The sequence below is a fragment of the Aphelocoma coerulescens genome, chromosome 10 (assembly GCF_041296385.1).
Source record: "Aphelocoma coerulescens isolate FSJ_1873_10779 chromosome 10, UR_Acoe_1.0, whole genome shotgun sequence".
NCBI classification, from domain to species: Eukaryota; Metazoa; Chordata; class Aves; order Passeriformes; family Corvidae; genus Aphelocoma; species Aphelocoma coerulescens.
Genome location: NC_091024.1, coordinates 2,786,125 through 2,806,028, shown reverse-complemented (window position 1 = coordinate 2,806,028; position 19,904 = coordinate 2,786,125). Strand labels below are relative to the sequence as shown.

The 19,904-nt window shown below is 37.0% G+C and overlaps 1 long non-coding RNA gene across 1 annotated transcript in view; it reads left to right on the top strand.

The window, feature by feature from the left end:
- The window catches only part of LOC138116723 (uncharacterized), an 80,559-nt gene that overhangs the window by 10,820 nt on the left and 49,835 nt on the right, over positions 1-19,904 (top strand). The window lies entirely within an intron of this gene.

Below are 19,904 nucleotides of genomic sequence, written 5' to 3'. Positions count from 1 at the left end.
AGTTCTGGGAACTCACAAAGGGAGAATGAAAACTGGCAGCAATGTAAGAAAATCCCTAATACTGCACCCAAGCAACAGGCTTAAAATCTAGAGAATCAAAAAAAAAAAAGTGGATACACCTGGTTTTCTGCTTTTGTGTACCTATTTCCCTCTCTGGCACCAGCCTGTCCATGTTCCATTTCACTCCTAAATTCTGTTGAGTTTCTGGTGAATGTATCTGTAAAACATACTGAAGTAAAGTTTTCAGTAGCTGCTTATCGTGTTTAACTGCCACACTGTTGATGTGAGTACACCTCAGTCCCTTTAGTAAGTAATAGCAACAAGGAAAGTTTGGAATCAATCCACTTATTGAGAATAGTTTACTTATGTTTAATATTTTATACTTGATAATATAATGCAGTTTCTAATTCCATGCTTTTATCCCATCCCCACTCCTTTCCTCCCTCTATAATGGGATAACAGTTACTTATTAAAAAGTAAGTGAACTGTAGAGGCAGTTAAAAATCCCAGGGAGTACGTATGTGCCACCTTGTGGTGAGGGGGACATAAGTAAACCAGGGTGTTTCAGTGGACTGATCCAAAATGAGCACAAAGGTGCACCAGGCAAACTTGTACCACTCAGCCTTTCCTATACACAAACAGAATGAGTAATTCCTTCCTTAACATCAGCAGCCTCCTTGTCAGCACTCACATGGATTAACCCCATTTGTCACTTGCTTTTCATTCTTTTTTTTAACCATTTTCACATGTAGTCCAAAGTTGATCAATTTTTCTTGTTGTTATCTCTATTTCAGCATATTGGGCTGTTTCCTGTGTTCTGTAGCTCAGCCTAATTTTCCTACTTTAGCAAGAAACTCAGTATATGCACCTTCCTGATATGAAAGATGTGCTGCTGAGGGCTTTCAAAGGCTGGATACCTGCAGCTGATACACAAAGAAATGGCTTTCATTAGTTAACTCTTGTAAACTGTGATTACAGCTATTTCCAGTTTGACTTCTGTCTTGTCAATCCATGGCCACCATTCTGACAAGAAGTGGGGACTGAAGCGACTTATCCCAGCTGTGGGTTTTGGAGTACATTTGCTGGATTTATTATCAGCATATTCTCTGATCCATTCCACAGTCTGAATCCAGAATGATAGCAATGAAAAAAATTTGTGGTATTCAAAAGGCTTATCTGTTGTGTATTATAAAGCAAGCAATCAAGGATAAAAGGTAATCTGTGTTTTACTCAGCAAAATAAGATGCAAGTAGAAATGTTTTTGTAAACATTCTGGGTCTTTTATGTGCAATAACAACCTGCACTTTCAGATCCATACAGGTTTAATTTTTCTTTTTCCTTGCGAGCTTATTGTTTCTGATGGTTAGTAACAGGAGAAAAAATACATACCTGAGGTTTCAGTTCCAGAAAGCTGGAGTTATTCATGGTCCAGGCATATATTTCTCTTGGCTCTGAAAAAATAAATCACTTGATGTGAGTTTTTTTAAGTGGTGCCTCAAATCAGATCTCTGTAAACTTTTGTAGTTAAGAATAAATGAAAAGTGGCTTTAGTAAGGCACTAGCTCTAATTTTAATTAGTGAACAGTGCAGTTACTCTTTAATTATTGCTGCTAACGTTCATATCGTCGTATTTTGTAATTACAGAATAATATCTTTCTACCGTGCTTTAGCTGCAGTTTTCCTTAATTTCCATTTTTATGTCTTGCTATACAACAAGAACAATTCTGTATTTTTTAATGGAAGGATGCCATCTCGCTGTGCATGTGCACATCAGGCTTCTCTGTGTGTATCTCCAAGCCTCTGAATGGCCCAAAATGTGTCTGCTTAAATCAATCTCTTTAAATCAACTAATATCTCTCTCAAATTGAACTGGTTTAGGTTTAGAGAAGATTTAGCTTGACTGACACTTGGTGTCTATCTGTTCACCAAAGTGCATGCCCAGGTCTTTGCATTACAATCCCAAGTAAATCTTTAATAATACATAAAAATTTTCCATCTAAAATGCTTATGATTTTCTGTTTCTTTGGTGATGTGTTAAGGTTTCAGGACCACATGGAAATGTGCAAAATGCACATGCTGTAAGCCATCCTTTAATACTTAATGCATGCATTGGTTCCTCCTTCCTGTTGATAGGATAGTTTTCCACAGCATTGTTACAGTGCACACGCTGAAAAGGAAACTGGAAATGAATTGCAAGCACTTTGCTTCTGATTGTAAAGATTGTGTGTGGGTCTCCAGTTCAAAAAGAGCTTAATTAAGTTTATTCCCTTCTTCCTTACATAGGAAATGACTTTTTGTCCTTTTAGATGAAAACATGACCAATAGGGACCCATGCTTTCCAAATTCTTGCAAATTTGCTGCCCAGTTTTGACATTGGGTCATAAATGCAACTTTTAAAAAACCTCCATTTTGTCCAGTTTGCCCATAGGGCAACACATCCCTGCTAAGAAACTTACCATTCTCTTCCTCCTTGTTCCTTAAACCATTTCAAATTTGCTTTGGAATATCTTCCAGGAGTTCCAGAGTTTGAGACAGTAGGAGGATAAAAATCTCTGTATCAGGCTTTAAACCCAAGATGTTGGGTTTTAATGCCCTGCAGCAATAGCTAAAATGGGATTGGAAGGTCCTAGGGAAAAAATACCATAGATGTGAAGGTGCTAAATTTTCTTGTGGTTAAATCCATAGTTTCCAGATCCTAGAAATCAGGATCAGATCAAGGCTGTATTTTATTACATGGAAAAGGTACAAGAAAAGTGCTACAGTTTGAGCAGATCTTGGTCAATGTTGCAGTATCTGAGAAACACTGCATCATGCATGGAAAATAAACTCATATAATGAGGCAGTAAAAACAAGAGGCAAGGATTATTGCACTTCAATTTGGATTTATCTTTTCAGGTTGTAAGGCTAAGATTAAAAACTACAACTATGAATCCTTTGTCTCCCTGACTATAAGAATGTCTTTTTGGTTTTGGTAACTGGTATGGGTTATTAAAATCATATTGAAAAGGCAACAGTAATTTTTTCCTAGCAATTTTTCAAGACAGATCTCTTCAACATCTTTTTTTTTTTTTTTTTTTTTTTTTTTTTTTTTGTTTCCTCCTATTCATCCAGATCATATTGAGATGATTTAAATCTACAGGAAAATTTGAATGGGATGCAGTAGATACTTGGAAAAAAAAAACCCTTCAAAGTATCAAGTAGTTCGACTACTACATAACTAATTACTTTTCCTTTAATTAATTACACCAAAGGTGTTTTATGAAGCTTATTTTAGGTAAAACGAAGGCTGGGAATACCTTAGCTCCATCAATAGTAAGCTTAAAGGTAAATCCATCCAGGCTTTTTTCACTCAAACAATGGAGTATCATGATACTGACTTTTGAAGGAGATAGAATAAAGAAAGAATGCAATGGCAGCCAGATGAATTTTTCTTTCTGAATGGAATTTTCATGGTATATGGTTATGCTAGATCTCCTGGTTATTCACAGCTCAATAATCCTCAGCTCCAGGGGATTCTATTTGTGATGACATCAGGACACTCAGGCTATGTTTATCATAACCTCAGATGTTGATGCAGAATTCTAATAGTACATTTTTGGTGGAGATATAAAAAATAGAGTACTGGTACGAGGAAATACCGAGTGAGAGCCATTTGGTTCATTTCATTTTTTACCAGGTATGATGTTCAGAGGTGTCTCTTTCTGAAGTGATCCATACATTTGTAGCCAATTTTTTATCGTACCAAAATACTTGACCATGCAGTGATTTCTTCTGCTCGACTTTAAATATATTCTTTTTACAAAATAAAAACTTGTAGTATCTTTTTATATACACAGATGGTTGAATAAGAGCCAGCTTTAAGACCTGGATTTGTGGAATCTGTGTGCTTAGAGCCACCTTCTACAGCTGTTTCTCCAGTTAAATAGCTGTGATACATCCAATATGTACTGCCCCTGTTGCATACTTTAGGTGTCAAAATGCTCCTGTGATTGAATTCTAAAAACCTGGGCTCACATATATACACACCATACACTGAAACATTGTTAATGCTGTAAAATAAAATACTCAACAGGCAGAGATTCTAGCTATCCATCTCATGTGTTCAGTCAGGGTGGAAAATGGGGGAGAGAGCAGTAATGATAAAACTTAGAGTCTCTATCATAGTACCCACACACACTCAACCAAACCAGTGTTTATCAAAGTAAGCTCTTGGCATCTCTATATACTTCAGCAAGTCCAGAGTTTCACCCAAGGTTTAATGTAAATTCCTTCTTTATGGTTCTGTATTATTTACGAGTGTATTAAGGCTTGAGATTTAACTAGACATTTTTTCAGTGGCTTTCTCTTTTCTGTGCAAAGCAGGCAATAAAGCAGGTTGGTACAACCAATGCAAACAAATGCAAAATAACAAAATGTGTGACTGTGTATGGCAGAAATGCTACTGGATTACTACTGTATATTTATTATTTTATTTTGGGAAACGGAGTAAGACCTTTCCCAACATTTAGCTAATTATATAGGCTATTGTTACACGTGTTCTAAAAGCAAAATAACGTAGGGGGAAACTGCCTTATTCCCCTGTATGCTGTGCTCCTTGTAGAGTTCAAAACTCACCAGTTGACTCAGAGTAAGAGCAATTCTCTCTAATGATTGCATTATTTATTACCCATCTGTCAGTGACAGGGACACCACTTAGTCACAAAAATGTAAGGTTTTCCAGCTGTTTGCCATTTGAATGGTAGATAAGCATTTGCTAAACTGAGGGAATCTAATAAAAGGATGTTGTTCCTCGGGAATCTATGTTAGTAATTGGCTTACAGACTGAACTCCACCACATTTCCTCACTTTTTCCATTCCCTCACTTACTGATAATGAAGTCCGTGATATCCTACTAAATCCTATGTAAATTCAAGCCAGAACAGTCATTTCATAATCTAGTAAGGGTGTGAAAGAAGGATGTAAAGTGCTGGAGATCTGAGTGCAGTTTAGCATATCAAGTGCAGGGTTAGAACGAGTATGTCAGCATCATTCCTGAGGCATCTGGTGTGGGCATGGACTGGTGAGCCAGTTTTTCTAATTATAAAAGGGAGAAAAGAAAGTGTCAAAATACCTTTGCATTCAAAGGGCAAATTGAGGCTGTGTTAAAACTGCATTTTCTTTCAGAGCTCCCTCAAGAGAGTTAGGGAAGAATGGGTGCTATTGATTTCAAACTGGCTGTAATTTAAAGATGCCTAGGCTGAGGGTTACCAGATAGTGCTGTTTATTTGCAATATGAACCATCCTGCTCCTCTGTACATATACTTCTGTAGATTGCAGGGGTGATCCCTTCTATCTGGCAATAGCTGTGCTTCCAAGAGCTGAAATGTCTCCCAGTGCAGCTGTTGCTCTCTTAGATGGTTATTTGCCTGCCTTGTGGCATCTGCATGGATTGAATTTTGTGAGTGACCGATGAGGGTCAGGCATTGAGCAGATTATCAGACTTGATGTTGTTCTGATCTGCCTCCTTACTCCTGCCTTACTTTGCTTATCATAACTATCACGTTGCTGAAATAATTTCTACCCTTTTAACAGTAATTCCAGTTGCTAGTTTTTCACACCTTTGACAAAGACTGTCCATTACTACTAAAGTGTTCTCCACAAACCTCAAGGTTACTCTTCTGTGAAGCTGGAATGCAGAATATTTGGGTGATAGAGAGAAAGAGGGGGGTAAAGAGCTGAGACTAAAGGATCTGTGTATTCCTTTGTACCCTATAAAAGAGGAGGGAAAACTTGATTCCCTGATAGGAATTTGTCTAGTGTAGTGGTAAATTCCCTTTATCAGCCTTTTAGGATATTGGGTTGAGTGCATCTGTAGCATCTGTCTAGTTTGTGTACTTCTTGCATCTCTGTTGTCTCTGCTGTGCTTGACAGTGGGTTATTGCAACAGAGGCCTTTTCTGGAGTAGAAAAATTTTACTGACAGGACTTGGTGAAAACTTTTTTCACACAGAGTGTGTGTATTGGCTCCAGTGCTGAAGTCACTGTGCTAAACTCCACCATGCTGAGGTACAAAGTGTGGTAGTCCCTTGACACGGCAATCAACTGAACAAGTTTTTGTGGGTTTTTTATCCAGTTGACAGAAAGCCCCAGAATAAGAAGGTAAAAATATTAAAGGGAAGTTACTGAAAAGCTATTTTTTAAAGAATTTTGACAGGCAGTTTTTTGCTAGTTAACCACATTTCAATAAAATTCCTCTCTGAAGATCATGCCTTTGTTTGTTTGTTTCATAGCATTGTTAGACATGAACAATAAGTTGGCAGTGCCTGGTATGAATTCTTGGTCTTTAAAAAGTCTCTGGTGAATGGTTTATCAAGTTGAACATGTGTTCTATAATCTTAAATTGCAGATTAGGGTTTTTTCCTCAAATTAGTCTGCTGTGCCCTTCCTCATTATTCCTAATGGTGACTAAAACTTTTTATATCTTTTCTTGATGAGAAGCCTGTGGAGGAAAAGAGAAGGCTCTCAAAGTGTCCTGAAATTAGGGGTGTGTTACAATTCTGACTCTTCTGTGAGGATTGTGAGGTTTATCAATAATCCCCAATACCAACATGATTTTGATAGCCATTACTTCAAAAGCAAAAAAGAAGGTATATTTTATAGGAGTCTCGAGTTGTACAGATGTGGAAAAAAAAATGGGGTAATGCAAAGGAAGATCAGCTGTGTACACTCACAAGCTGAAGTAAGGATTCATGAGAAATGTTAATTCTGTTGTTTCCAAGATTCAGAACACTTGACTTTATGATCTGAATTTTCTTCTGATATTGGAGTAATTGACAGTTGTAATTGCTGATTTACACAGTTGGCACCAGCATCTCAAATGTAGCAGGGGATGTCTCAAAAATGGGAATTTTGTTCCAATATCAGTCCTTCAACATCCACAAGTGCTGCTTCTCAGGTGGGTATTTGTCTGAGTTCACAAGCTCCATAAACTGCTACATGAAGGCAGGGATGGGTTTCCTGAAGTATCCCAAGGGGCTGTTAATGTACCAGCAGGTGCTGGCATGTGGAAGAGAATGGAGAACTAGCTATGGCAAGAGGAAAATTAGGAGCATTATAAACTGTGGAAGAGAAGAAATAATGGAAAAAAATTGGTGAACTCTCAGGAAGAGGGAGAGAGATACAAGATAGAACAGAAGAAAGTAATGAGGTCCTAATGTATGCAGTATCTCAGAAGAAATGGGAGCTAGGAAATAGGGGAACTTTGGAAGTCTCTTTAAGGAGATAAAGGAAGAGATCAAGGAATTTCTCATAGAAATCCCCTCTTCTTCTCTCTGATGCTTTTTCAATACATATCTGAGAGAAATAACATCATTTGGCAAATCAAGTATGTATTAGGCTGTAGTGCATGAAATCTTTCATTTCTAAGTGTGTGTTTTGGCTTTGGTAACCTGCAGTGAAGGACTTCTAGGGATGGAATGATTACTGTACCACATGGTGACAAAGCTTTGTTCATCCAAAAAAAAAGTTGGTGATAGCTAAAAGAGATAACTTAGAAATAACTTATCTCTTCTGGTTTTGTATGGTGTGCTAGTTCAAGTTTTGCAGGCCTGATTGTGTGGCTTGTGCATTTCCCATTGTCAGTGACACTCATCTGCAGCAAAATGACCTGGCACAACTGGGACAGTGCTCATTAGAGTTGGTGCTGAACAGGGCTAACCCAGTCTCTCTTCTAGCTCTTTTGAAAGTAGGGTTTATATACAAGAGTGACTTTTTTTTCTAATCTATTTTTGAAATTATTATTTTATCCACCTAATTAAGAAATCCCTTCTTCTCCATGCTTGCCCAAGGAGACTTGCAACCTCTTCACTGGTCTCTGGTTCCTGGCATAGATGTAAAGGTGCAAGGGAAAAAATATGGCTTCATTAGGACCACACTGATATCTGCAGTAGAAGCTGTTGAGGATGTGGTCCTGTATTTTCCTTTGTGGTTTGTGATCCCTGTTCTTTGTGACTAGAAATTTTGTTCTTTTCTATTCCATATAAAGAAACAGATGGTCTACTCTGCAAAACAGTGCCATTAAGCCATACTTAATCTTCAAGATTGCAGATACTGGCCTGCATTTAGCAGAAAAAGAGCTCCCATCAGGACTGGCACAAAGATTTCCATTTAGTGCCTCTCTGGAGTTGAGGATTGGTAGGAAGGTTCCAAAAAAATTATCTTACAGTCCAGTAAACCAAAGTGGTATTCCTGTAAAACACCGAGTTCTAAATGTAAATTAGTCTTTTTCCTGTGAGCTTTATTTCTTGTGGGTTTATGAGCAAAACTGAAAGTAGAGATTTTCCTTTGTTTTAGTGTTGGCCGGTACACCCAGTTTTAAGATAATGGTGCATTGGAGTATAATCAAAATAGGTGTCTAAAGAACTAGATTGCTTCATGTTTCTTAGGGATTTTTTTTTTGTGAAAGAGGAGAGTTCTGGGTTTGAGCATTTTTCAGTTCCTACCCCACCCTTCTAAAAGATACATACCCTCTCCCTCTTCAGTTTCAAGAAACACCCCCAGGGCATCCTTTTTATTTGAATTGATTTTCTGGTTGTTTATCTTTTTCAATCTGGTCATGAAAAGCACATCTGGTTCCTATTTTAATCAGTATTCCAGTGGGAGCAACATCATATTATAGAAGGCTAACAATGCTAAAATAATAATCCGTAATGATGCAACTTCTGGTAATTTAAAACTGTTTTATCCACTGTTTGTAGAAGTGTGTTAATGATGTTGGCCAACTGATCTCTTTGTAGATTAAACTCACCCTGGGTTCTCGTAACAGAGACTATCTGACATCCACGTAGGTGAACCCTTCGAACTGTCAGCAATTCCTGAAGTGTCTGAGCATTTCAGTACTTACAGAAAGTGCAAAACTGACAGTTGTGCAAACTGAAACAATCACTTGACAAAGAGGTTGGGTAAAACAACCCCGTGCTGGTTTAGATGTAAACTACTTCTGCCTTTTATTTGACACAGTTTTGCTTCTAGAGGTGACAGAGTTGGAGGTGTTGCTCTTGTTTTTCTTCACTTTGTTAGTTGACTCAATACTCGGCACACGTGGTAAGACTGCCAGAAAGTGACAGTGGTTATTTTATTACAAAGCTGCGTGCTAGCAGATAAACTGAGATAGGTTGCCAAACAGCCTTCAAATGGTAGGACTTGTTTCTAAATATATCCCTTGTCTTGGTTTAAGCCAGCAACAAAGAGGAGAGACTTCTACTGTTTCTCTAACTAATGCATATTTAGCAATTATGTAAAAGTGAAACTTTATATCTCTGCAATTCCCGCATGAATGGTCCAGCAAAGCAGCCGCCCCCAATACTTTTGCTGACAAGGTCTTTGTTGAAGTGTGGACCTCTCAGTCACGTTTGTAATTGCATTGCCACTTCCTTTAAGGTGTATCATTCTGCTGCCATCTCCAGACTAGAGTTCCACACAATAGCAGAATAAACTGAAGAGGCTGTCTTTTAAAAATAACTTTGAGAGGTGGGAAGAACATACTCCTATTTTTTGAGAAAGCTCTCATAACAGAGCATTCTATCTAAAACTTTCATTCACCCTTCAAAGTATTTATTGGAACTCTCTCTTTGATATACACCTGCTTCTCCCTTGACTCTTCAGCAAAGTTTGTCAGTGAAGTAGATTGTAGCATATCTTAAATTGGGAGGCCAAACTTAATACTGGTCTGATCAAGTAAGGAGTGGCATTCTTGACAGGATGACAGAGTTATACATTAATTATTTTAGAGACTAAACTTACAAGTGATAGTTGATATTTGTGACCTTCTTTCTTCTCTAACCTGGTGTTAGAAAGAGCTAAAGTCCCCCCCAAAAAACCAAAAAACTTTTACAAAATCAGTTTTTAGATAAGAATGGTTACATTTTGGAGAATAACTGCAGTCACCATTAGTGGAATCCTCCTCAAGGTCTGTATTCTTGGTAAGAGTATGGAGAAGGTATACAAGTTAACCTCAGCAGCAGGTTTCTCTAGTTCTCTAAGAAACTCTGCTCTTAATTTATCTGCTTACTTTCCTGTCTAAAGACAACTGATTAATATCTTAACACTTCAACAGTTTTATTCTGTGGAATAAAACCAGCCATTTTTCTCACAGTTCTAAAATAATTTCAGAGGAGATAAGCTTTTGAAACTGTGTCTGAACTTCTGTAAATAATCTGTGCTCAAGGTCAGAATATCAGGTCAGGGATATCCAATGACTACACACTAAAGCAGGGGAGCTTCAATATCTCTCATCACTGAGTTTTTGGTTTGCATTTTTAAATAAACCAGGAACAAGTGCAGGGTATATATAGTATCACAGCCTTATGCTGGCAGAGGGAATCTCTCCAATCATTTTATTCCAGCATCTTGGAAACATGGAGTTGGTTAAATGGATGAGATGTTATATTTTCAGCTATCCATTTACAATAGAGAATTTCCAGAAGATAATCAAGTGATATTCTTTTGTCTCATTTAACAGATGCTACATTCCTGGTTGCTTTTGTGAACTGGATTTTATTATTTGTTTTACTTTTTTCCTGTTTTGACACTATATAATTTCAGAATTTAATCTGCATTTTAAAAACCATTCTCATCTTTAGAATGCTTCATTTTGAAAGGACTTTCATGAGTCAAAAAACTTTTTTGTTTCTACTGAAGGAGGGGGTGGAGAATCACTGTACTGTCCCATAGCACGTTTGGATTTCCCTAGTAGCCAATTTCAAGCTGTGGATACTGAAACAAATTTCCAATCTGTGTTGCTCTTCAAGTCATACATGTTGTGCATTGTTTGTGATGTTGAAATTATACCCTGACTACAAACCAAATTTGTCTTTCCAGATCCTTGGTTTAATTTCTTGTGGTCTAACTTTAAGTGCCTCCTCTAATATATTTCTCAAATGTATCACAATTTAAATTCTACATAGATGCTTTCAGGATACTTGGGGGATAACTGTGTAAATAATGAAAAGGAAACAAAACTTCCTATATGTAAATGAGGGATTTCTGAAATTTGATGGTTTTATTCAGAAAAGAGTTTACTGACTGCATACCAAGAGGCATATGCAAGCAGCAGGCATTCTGAAGAAATAGCAGAGAAAGTCCTTGTAACTTGATACCATAGCTGGGGAAAGTGAGGTGCAAAAGGGAGATGTACATTTTCCATGGCTATGAGGTGATGCAGCCATAGATCTTGGAGTTAAGTGCAGGTGGCCTCACTGCAGGAGCTTTCAGAATGACATCCACTGCTTGGGCTGTATCTTGAGTGTGCATTTTGCTTTCTGGTTTTCCCCTCTTGTCATCATGTTTTTCCTTTTATTTTGGTACTATTTACAAAAGAACATATTTGTTCAATTTCCTATGTACATGTATATATATTTTTAAAAAAACACATTCCTAGAATGGGATAAAGGCTCAGAAAATTATGAAGTTGTGGAACCTCTGTGACTTTTGAGAACTACTTTTATGTCCTGCCTCACCCCCAATATATTGCTCAGCTTGTGGCAGCTCAAGCATATATTTTTTCACAATTTTCTCCTTGACTTCAATGTCAGAGCAGATGTTCTTTTTGTCAGATTTTTTCAGAATACTTCTGCTCCCTTTCTCTTCCATAAAAATTGTTAGCTTCACCTTTTATTTTGAAAGATGCTACTGTCTTAGTTTTGGAAGACACTTCAATTTTTCCTTTGGCTCAAGAAGTGTTTGGCTTCCTGAAATTGTTTGTTCTGTGTGCATGGTGCCAATTTGGAATTTTGCTAAATAAGTTGCATTGTAAGTAGAAGAAATACTAAAAGAAGTATTTGGTGTGAACTCACTTTCTCCAAGTAGATAGAGTGAAATATAAGTCTAGGTATAGTTTGTAAAGCAAAATTTCTCATTTCCTCAATGGGCAATCTATTTACAAATAAGTGGCATAATAATACAGCCTTTTCTGTTCCATTGGTTTTCTTTCACTTTCTCACTACAAGATGACAGTGGTTCACATAATTCCTCTATTCTGAAACAGAAAACCCACCTGACTTCAATGATTTTGCTTAAAAACCGATGGCATGATAAAGTCACTCTATTTAACATCCAATATTATAAGATAAGAATATTAAGAGCAGCTTTATTGTACAAAACGAAAGCAGATAAATTATCTCTGCTTTATCAAAGCTTTACACGTTCTAGAAACAGATGCCTTTTTAAACAAATACAAAATTCCTAGATATTAACTTTTCAAACAGTAACAGCTGTTAGAAATCAATCCCTTTTGATTTACTACTCTTGGAATAGGCCAGATTTGTTTTAAAATTAAACACTTTCACAGAATGACTTTCTAAAATCAATGTATTGTTTTCATACTCAGTCCAAGGAAATTCATGTTCATTCAGAATTCATTGTATATTTAGCCCATATTTCATAATAAGGGAAATCTTTTGTAACCTAAGTTAAAATGTTACTTTTGCATTTCCTCACCCTTGAAAGGCTGTTTGATGCAGCTTTCCTATTTCATTTTTTATGGTTGTTCTACTCCATTCACTAGAGTGACAAAGGAATTAGGGCTGATATGGATTCAGTTGTATTCCTTGATCGATTAAATTTTTCTGGCATCTTCTTGAAGAAATGAGTCAGTTTAGGAGTTTAACTTGGTCCTTTTTTTTTAATTATTATTTTTAATTGTAAACAGATAAATGTGTAAATTAAATATTTGGAGATAAAGTTTCCAATTGTAGGAGAGTGCCTGATGTCAAAGAGCTGGATCCTCTGCCACATGCCAGTGTAGACATGCAATTCCCTGTCCCACTGCACCTGTTCCAGCTTTTTGCTATTCTGAGAATACATCTGTGTGTGTGGCAACGAGGCTGCTTTTTAAATGGAGATGGATTTCTGGTGCCTCTGGGCAACAGTATCCAGTGTATTCAGAGACTGGGATAGCATCATGCTTTCCCAATCATCATTTATTTTAAAAGAAAACAGTTAATGATTCTTTCTTCTGTTCTTTCTTTCTCTGATTTTGCTGCAATTTTAGACAAAAAGGTTTTGGGAATTTGGATGTTCTAATCTATAAATTGATGGTAGAGTTTAGTGGGCAGTACTAGAGATAAGGAGTAAAAGTGAAATTATATTCTATTCATAACCCTCGTTCAAGACAGTAATTCCTATTAATCAAAACCAGCTTCCTGCATTTCAGGTGATCAAAAGCAAGATGAGATCTGTGGTTTATTGTTCATCCTAGGGAGTACTGCAGTTCTAACTTTCCCCTCCACTTAGAAGCAGCAGTAACTGCATGACTGCACTATTGAAGCTGCTAATTGTCACTGCCAGGGATACTATCATTTGCAAGGATGTAAATCTTTGCTGATTAACGTCATTACAATGCTTTTCCTTTACTTTGGCACTGAAGACAAGTACAATCCATATTTTATTTGACACCTCATACTAGATTCAGGCATGGGAACCAGTGTATATATATGTGTGGGTGTGTGTGTGTATACCTACAGAAGTACATGGTATCTTTGCTCAGATGTTGAGTCTGTATCCAAAAAATAATTGTGTATGAACTAAAGTGTCAGACCCTCAAAATAATATAATCAAGTATAATTAAATTTATGTTCAACTTGGATGCTTCCTAAGAGGGCGTATCTGTAATAAATTCTTCATCTGATGGTGATCTTCTAAAAGCAATCGGATTGCTGTATTAGTGGCAATAATTATTAATGAAGGATTAAGAACTATAAACTATCTTTTGGCATTCAAGCAGACAGGGAGAAAAAAAGCAGACTTTCCATTACTATGAAAGAAATACAGAAGTGTGGAAAATCTGGTATTATGTGCTGACACTTTCAGGAAAGAAACAATAAGTAATTTTAGGTATTTGCACTAAGAAAAGTAGATCTCAAAAAGATGTGAGTTCCAGCTACTGCACCAGTCCTTTTCTGCTTCCATCTTCAAAATCGGGGAACATATTAAAGTATTACCAGGTCCTCATCACCTGATAGTTGTTCATTTTAAATTACTGTAATAATTAGAACCAGAATCTTAGCTTCTTCCTTTTTCTAAGCCTCAAATAGCCTCAGAGAATAGAAAAGCCTTGGAGTGTTTCATAATTTAATGAAAAAATGGAAGCAAGCTGAATTCCTAAAGCCTCTTGGAAGTTGCTCTTTCACTCAAAAAATCTCTTGAAATCTGAGTGGCAGTAATGGGGAACAGAATTTCTGTACCTGTTTTTTGAGGTGTGGTTTTTTCATGTATGTGTATTTGAACAACCAAGATCTCACTACCCACTTTCCAAGACTCCCATATATTAAAGTTTGCCACCATGTTAAAAATTCATCAGCTTTCTCTTGCCAGTACTGTTCCTGCTGTTAGTCAGAGGGTTACATGCAGTATTTAACCAGAAACAAAGAATACACATATCTTCTACTCCTTTTATTCTTCTATCATGCAAAAATATGCAAAGCACTTTATATACATTATTTCATGGCCAATAAAAAAGAGAGCAAATTTATTTTCCTTTTTTTTTTTTTTTGGACTTAGCCCATTTCTATACCCTAAAATCTGCTGCTCTAGATTGTTGAAATATTTTGTTAGTACCTCCCTAGCTGAAAATAAAGAGAGACTTTTTTTTTCTGCCAGCATGCAAGTGCTGCTTGGAGAGGTTCTGGAAGCATTCATCCACCGTGTAATCTCTCTGACAGTGCACACACTGCTGGTGGAATTTCCTAGATAGGCATGCAACACTCGTTTGCCTCATCTCATCAAAGGAGCAGGAGAACTTGACCCATCAAAATTGTCATACTTTTTTAACTAGGTAATTATAAATAGAGCCTTGATTCCAGTTGTTAATAATTCCTCATTTCTTACTTTCATTTGTGGTTATTTCATGGCATGCTTCAATAACTAATGACAGCCTAGGTACTCTGATTTTTAAATCAAAAACATTTTGAAGAGTTAAATGCTTTCATTTAAGTTGGAAAAATCCCAGCAGAGTAAAAGCTTTTATAGTACAATTTGTGCATGATATTAGAGCAGACTCAGAGTTCATCCTAAGTTTCTGCATGCTAAGCATCTACTGAAATCAGTGACAGCTGCACATGAAGAGATATTGCAGAACCCATCTACAGCTTAATGATGAATAAATAGTCTGAGATAATCTTACTCCATTTTAATTAGAAAATTTTGATTCAGGATTTGGGATGAAATTGTGCCTAGACTTCCATATGAGTTTCTAAGGTATGAATTTACTTCTGAATATGTCCTGTATAACAGTATCAGGTACTCATTGTGAGCAGTTTGCTTATGTAGCTTTTTCTCTACACCTTCAGTTTATAAATCTATTTTTGAAATCAGCTCTTTGTACATATGAGATATTTTCAATAAATTCCTCTGAAAATTTATTGTAGCAATAGTGATATTGTTTCCAGCTGTTTCTATCCAGAACTGATATTAAACACTGGAAGATAACACTACCAGATCACTTTCTCTATCAGACTTTGACACTAGGTCATGGGAATTAATAATGTTCAAAATGTATCTCAGATTGAAGCTGGAAAGGCCAGTCAGAGATATCAACCAGCAGCAGATGTTAAAGCTGCACTCTGATCCAATTATTACCTTTGCACTGCTAAAGAGGCAAAATCTTCTGGAGGTCAGTCACAACATTTGGTCTGTCTGGGTGGCCTGGATGTCTCCTCTGCAGCTGATCTAGTCCGAATGTCACTCGAGACACTTTCAGGTCATTCAGATAGGAACATATTTCATTCCCTCCCACCACACATTAGGATATTGGTGAGATAAAATGTGGGTAAGATATCAAGAAAGACATTGAGTTAATGCCATCAGATTTGTTTCAAATTTTTACTCTTACTGCCATATTTTGGTAGGTCATAATACAGCTGTAGGCCAAGTTTCCATACTATTTCCTAACTGTGTGTGGGAGATAACCCTAAGGGTGATATAAAAGTAACAATGTTGAAAGCACAAGAACTTCCAGTTGCTTGTTCACTGGAAGCAGCCAATTCAAAGTACTGAATGCCAGCTACAAATTTGAGATGCAACTCTAATTATTGCTGGTATTTCTGGTGTGATGAAAATACCAACAGCCACTAATATGTGGCTGCTTAGACATTTGATCATGAAGTAAGGAGTATCTTTTGCTCATATGCAGCAGATAATTTGCAGTGCTCTCTGAAGACTTCAGACTTAAAGAACCCTGTTCCTGAAACCACTCTGGAAGTGGGAGCAGTGCAGTAACTGTGCCACTGAGATGTGGCATACCTAAAGCAGCCTGGTCTGAAAGATTTACCATACTTGCTGGGAGGCAGAAATTTTTTTTTTTTTCAAGGATCAAGGTGATTGCTGAACTCCAGGTGTTTTTTTACTTATTCGTTATGTGTTGTACAGTAAAATTTGGCTTCTAAGAAACAAAGTAATTGAGGGGGGAATAAATCCTTCTGTTGATAGCAAAAATATTGGGTCTGTAGGGGCAGAAGTCTGGGTAGCAGTGGTAGCAGCAGGAAGATATTATGCTGTAGTAGCTGGCTTGCACCACAACATTCTAATGGTATTTGGTTATTTGCTGACTGAACATACCTGAATGCCAGGTAACACATTGACCTGTCTGTACACTGTGAGCAGCAGAACACTCTGTTGCTCCATGAAGTGACCCTTGTTTTCAGGATGATTTATTTCTATATAATTAAGTATCTGGTTTTCCTAGACAGAATTGTGAATGTCCAATATTTTTTTCAAAGAACATATGTATGTAAATCTAACAATCCATCCCAATAAAGGAATAGTCCTGCTAGGAACAGGTCTAGGTGAATCCTGAAAAATGGTTGTGGATCAGAGCTGCTCTGCTCCTCTGATCCAGTTTATTTGACCTTTCTACCTGTGTTCCTCCTACAGGGGATCTTGTGAAAAGCTGAATTTAAGTTTCTGTATATTGGCAGTGCCTCAGAGTGAACAGCTGCTGAGAAAAGCTGTTTGCTTTAACTTATGAGCTATTTGTTTTGCTTGAGGACTGAGGCAAGTGAGGTGCACTTGAACAATTGTGCATCTTGGTATCTTGGTCTGCAGACAAGCTCATTTTTATGGTAATTTATAAAATGTAGGTAGAATGGGTGATTTTTGTCTGGCCAAAAGATGTAAAATCATCTCTCAGAAAAGTATAGTCTAACATCAAAATATTTGATAAAAATGCTATTAAAAGTTTTGGTTATAGTATAAGAACTTGGAAATACTGACTCCAGAAAATGGAAATTCTTCTCTATTATTTTGGGACTGTTAAATAAGCAGAAACAGGAAGAGGAACCTATAATGAGGGAAGAGCTTTTTGTTTGCAAGACATCTACTGTACAAAAGTCTTCAGCTGTCTACAGCAAGATTCTATATGTTACAAGAAGTCCTCTGATTATTCTCTAATTTTCAAGCAAGCAAGACTAGCAGAATATCAGATTAAACTAAAATAAAAGAAAAATGTCTCTTCATGCAATATTATTAAACAGCAAAGGACACTGTAGATACTAAATTTTAAAAAGTTCCAAAGATTACTGAAGTAGTTTGAAGAAACTTGTACAGAGCTGTCAAATAGAGTCACCACTTCTGGTTCCTGAGCCACAAAATGCTTGTGGCCAAGAGAGACTTCTGTGGAAATATTGCTATGTGCTTGCCACGTTCTCAGTGTTCCTTAGGCATCTGATGTTGGTCAGAGCTGGAAATTGGATCTTGTGCTCTGTGTACCTCTGGTTTGACCGAGTACAGCTATTCTTGTGTTCTTCTGGTGGAACAGGAAACAATCCAGATTTGTCTTCTTTTTTGTTCTACCAAGAGAAGTCAGATTTTCAAGTAGAGTAAAGCAGATGCAGCATTAAGCTGTCTGGTGACACTTAGTCCTACAAGCTCTCAATTTGTTAATTTTGATTTTTAATGTCTTCTCATCCACTGATGAGCAGACTTACTAATCTATAGGTTCTACATCTTAGTAAGAAGGAACTGATAGTAAATTTTATTGATTTTAAAATTATCTAGTTCCACTCTTACTCAGAGCCTGTGTGCTTTGGCTCCCTAGGCTTGTTTAGAAAGCCATCTTTTTCTCTCTTTTTATTAAGAGTTTGAGAAAATTCAGAGGAACTGAGTGGAACCTGAAGGATGACCAAGTTGTTCTTTTGCATCAGAACTGTGTAAGAATGATGTGTTGGTTATGTTGCAAAATATCCTTCTATCATTGGTCTCTTCTTGAACATCGAGTTTTGAAAGTCCAGCCTCTGTTTGTTTGATGCTTTGTGGTTTACTTATCCTGTGCTGAACTCCCTTCAGTACTGAATGTCTTTCCCTTTAATATGCCTTGGGTCACTAATTCTCCCTTCATTTAACAAATCAATGTTTCTCCACGACACACAGGACCTGCAATGTAAATAATTTCAAATAGGCTAAGCAGGTGATGTTTGCATCATATTGAATTTTGTGTCACTTACACAGTGAGAACAGGTAAGTTACCCTTACACAGAAAGGGAGAAATCTTCAGCTTTTTTTGATGGCAAAATAAAAGACTGTGGATCTTAATGTAGTAAAACAGGCTCTCCTCCATAGAACCCTTACTGCTTGTTTAATTCTATTTATGTAAGTTATTTAAATAGCCCATCAATACTACTATGTTCAAATTCATTATTTTTCTGTTGGGAAAGTAAGGAGTTAAAAAAGGGGCATCTCCAAGCCTAGTCTGACAGTAGGCTATGGCCAGTCGTGATGCAGAAAACCAGATTACAATTTCATTTACAAGGCTGTCATGCAAAATAAGCCAGTTGGTTTTGGAAGCCAAAAGGGTGCAGATGCTTCCTGTGAAAGAGTAGTTTAAAATTTCTGAAGCTGCTTTTACAGATTTTTTTTTTTCTGTGTAAGAAATGGTCTTGTGAGAAGTAGTGGCTGCCTTTGGTTCTCGTTGAGCCTGTTCTGTAATGGGCTGCATGAATGAGGTGCCTGTGTGAGGCGGTTGTTGCAGCTCACTTTAAAGCTGACCTGCTTTAATTTTTTACCTTCTTTCCAGAATGGCTTTTGTCATCCTAAAGAGAATTTTGTAACCTTTTCACTAAACAAACCAAATTCTCCTTCTCCATTCATTCCACTACTTTCTCCTTGTTAGGAAGTGAGTCCTGCTGAAAAGAAGGCACTAATTCCTTACCAGTAAGGGAGAAATGAAAGCCTGTGAGGCTTTTCTCTGTAGGATGACAAGTTGTAAAAATACAACTGCATGCTGAAAAGTGACTGTAGAGATGGCATCTTGGGAGTGAGTGGGGGAAGGTTATGTTTATTATCTGTTAATGACTTCCAGATCAAGTTTCCTCAGTTTGTGAGTAAAAAAAAAAAACCCACCCTTTTTTAACTGCCTTCTCTGCAGACTCAATTTGGAATTTAAAAATCATGCTGTGCTAATTTTAATCCAAGTGTTACTGTCAGCAATAAAAAGGTTCTTCAGGGTATATTGTGCTTTTAGTTAAACTGTCCATCACTGTAAGTGAATGTTAATGCTGTTGATGAGAAGCTTATCGAAATCAGGATTTGTCTTGTCCTGATTAGTCTTAATTAAGTCTTCCTTAATTAAGTCTTATTAACCCTTTTAAACACGTGTCTTTTGGATTGGTTTCTGGACTCATCTACTGTGGAGGAATGTAAAAGGAAGAGGAATAAACCTCAGAGCTATTATTTTTGCATTGCACATAAGGATTGTTGGGTGAGGTCATAGGAGCTATAAAATTGACATTCTGGTCATCACGTTAAGTTTGAATTTCTCAAGGATTTGAGTATCTAGTGCTCTTATACAACACACATAAGAAATCTGTGGGGAGAGTCAGTATTTTAATTAAATGATATAGTTTGAAAAATTTCAGCTTTCAGACATGCAGGTCCTTC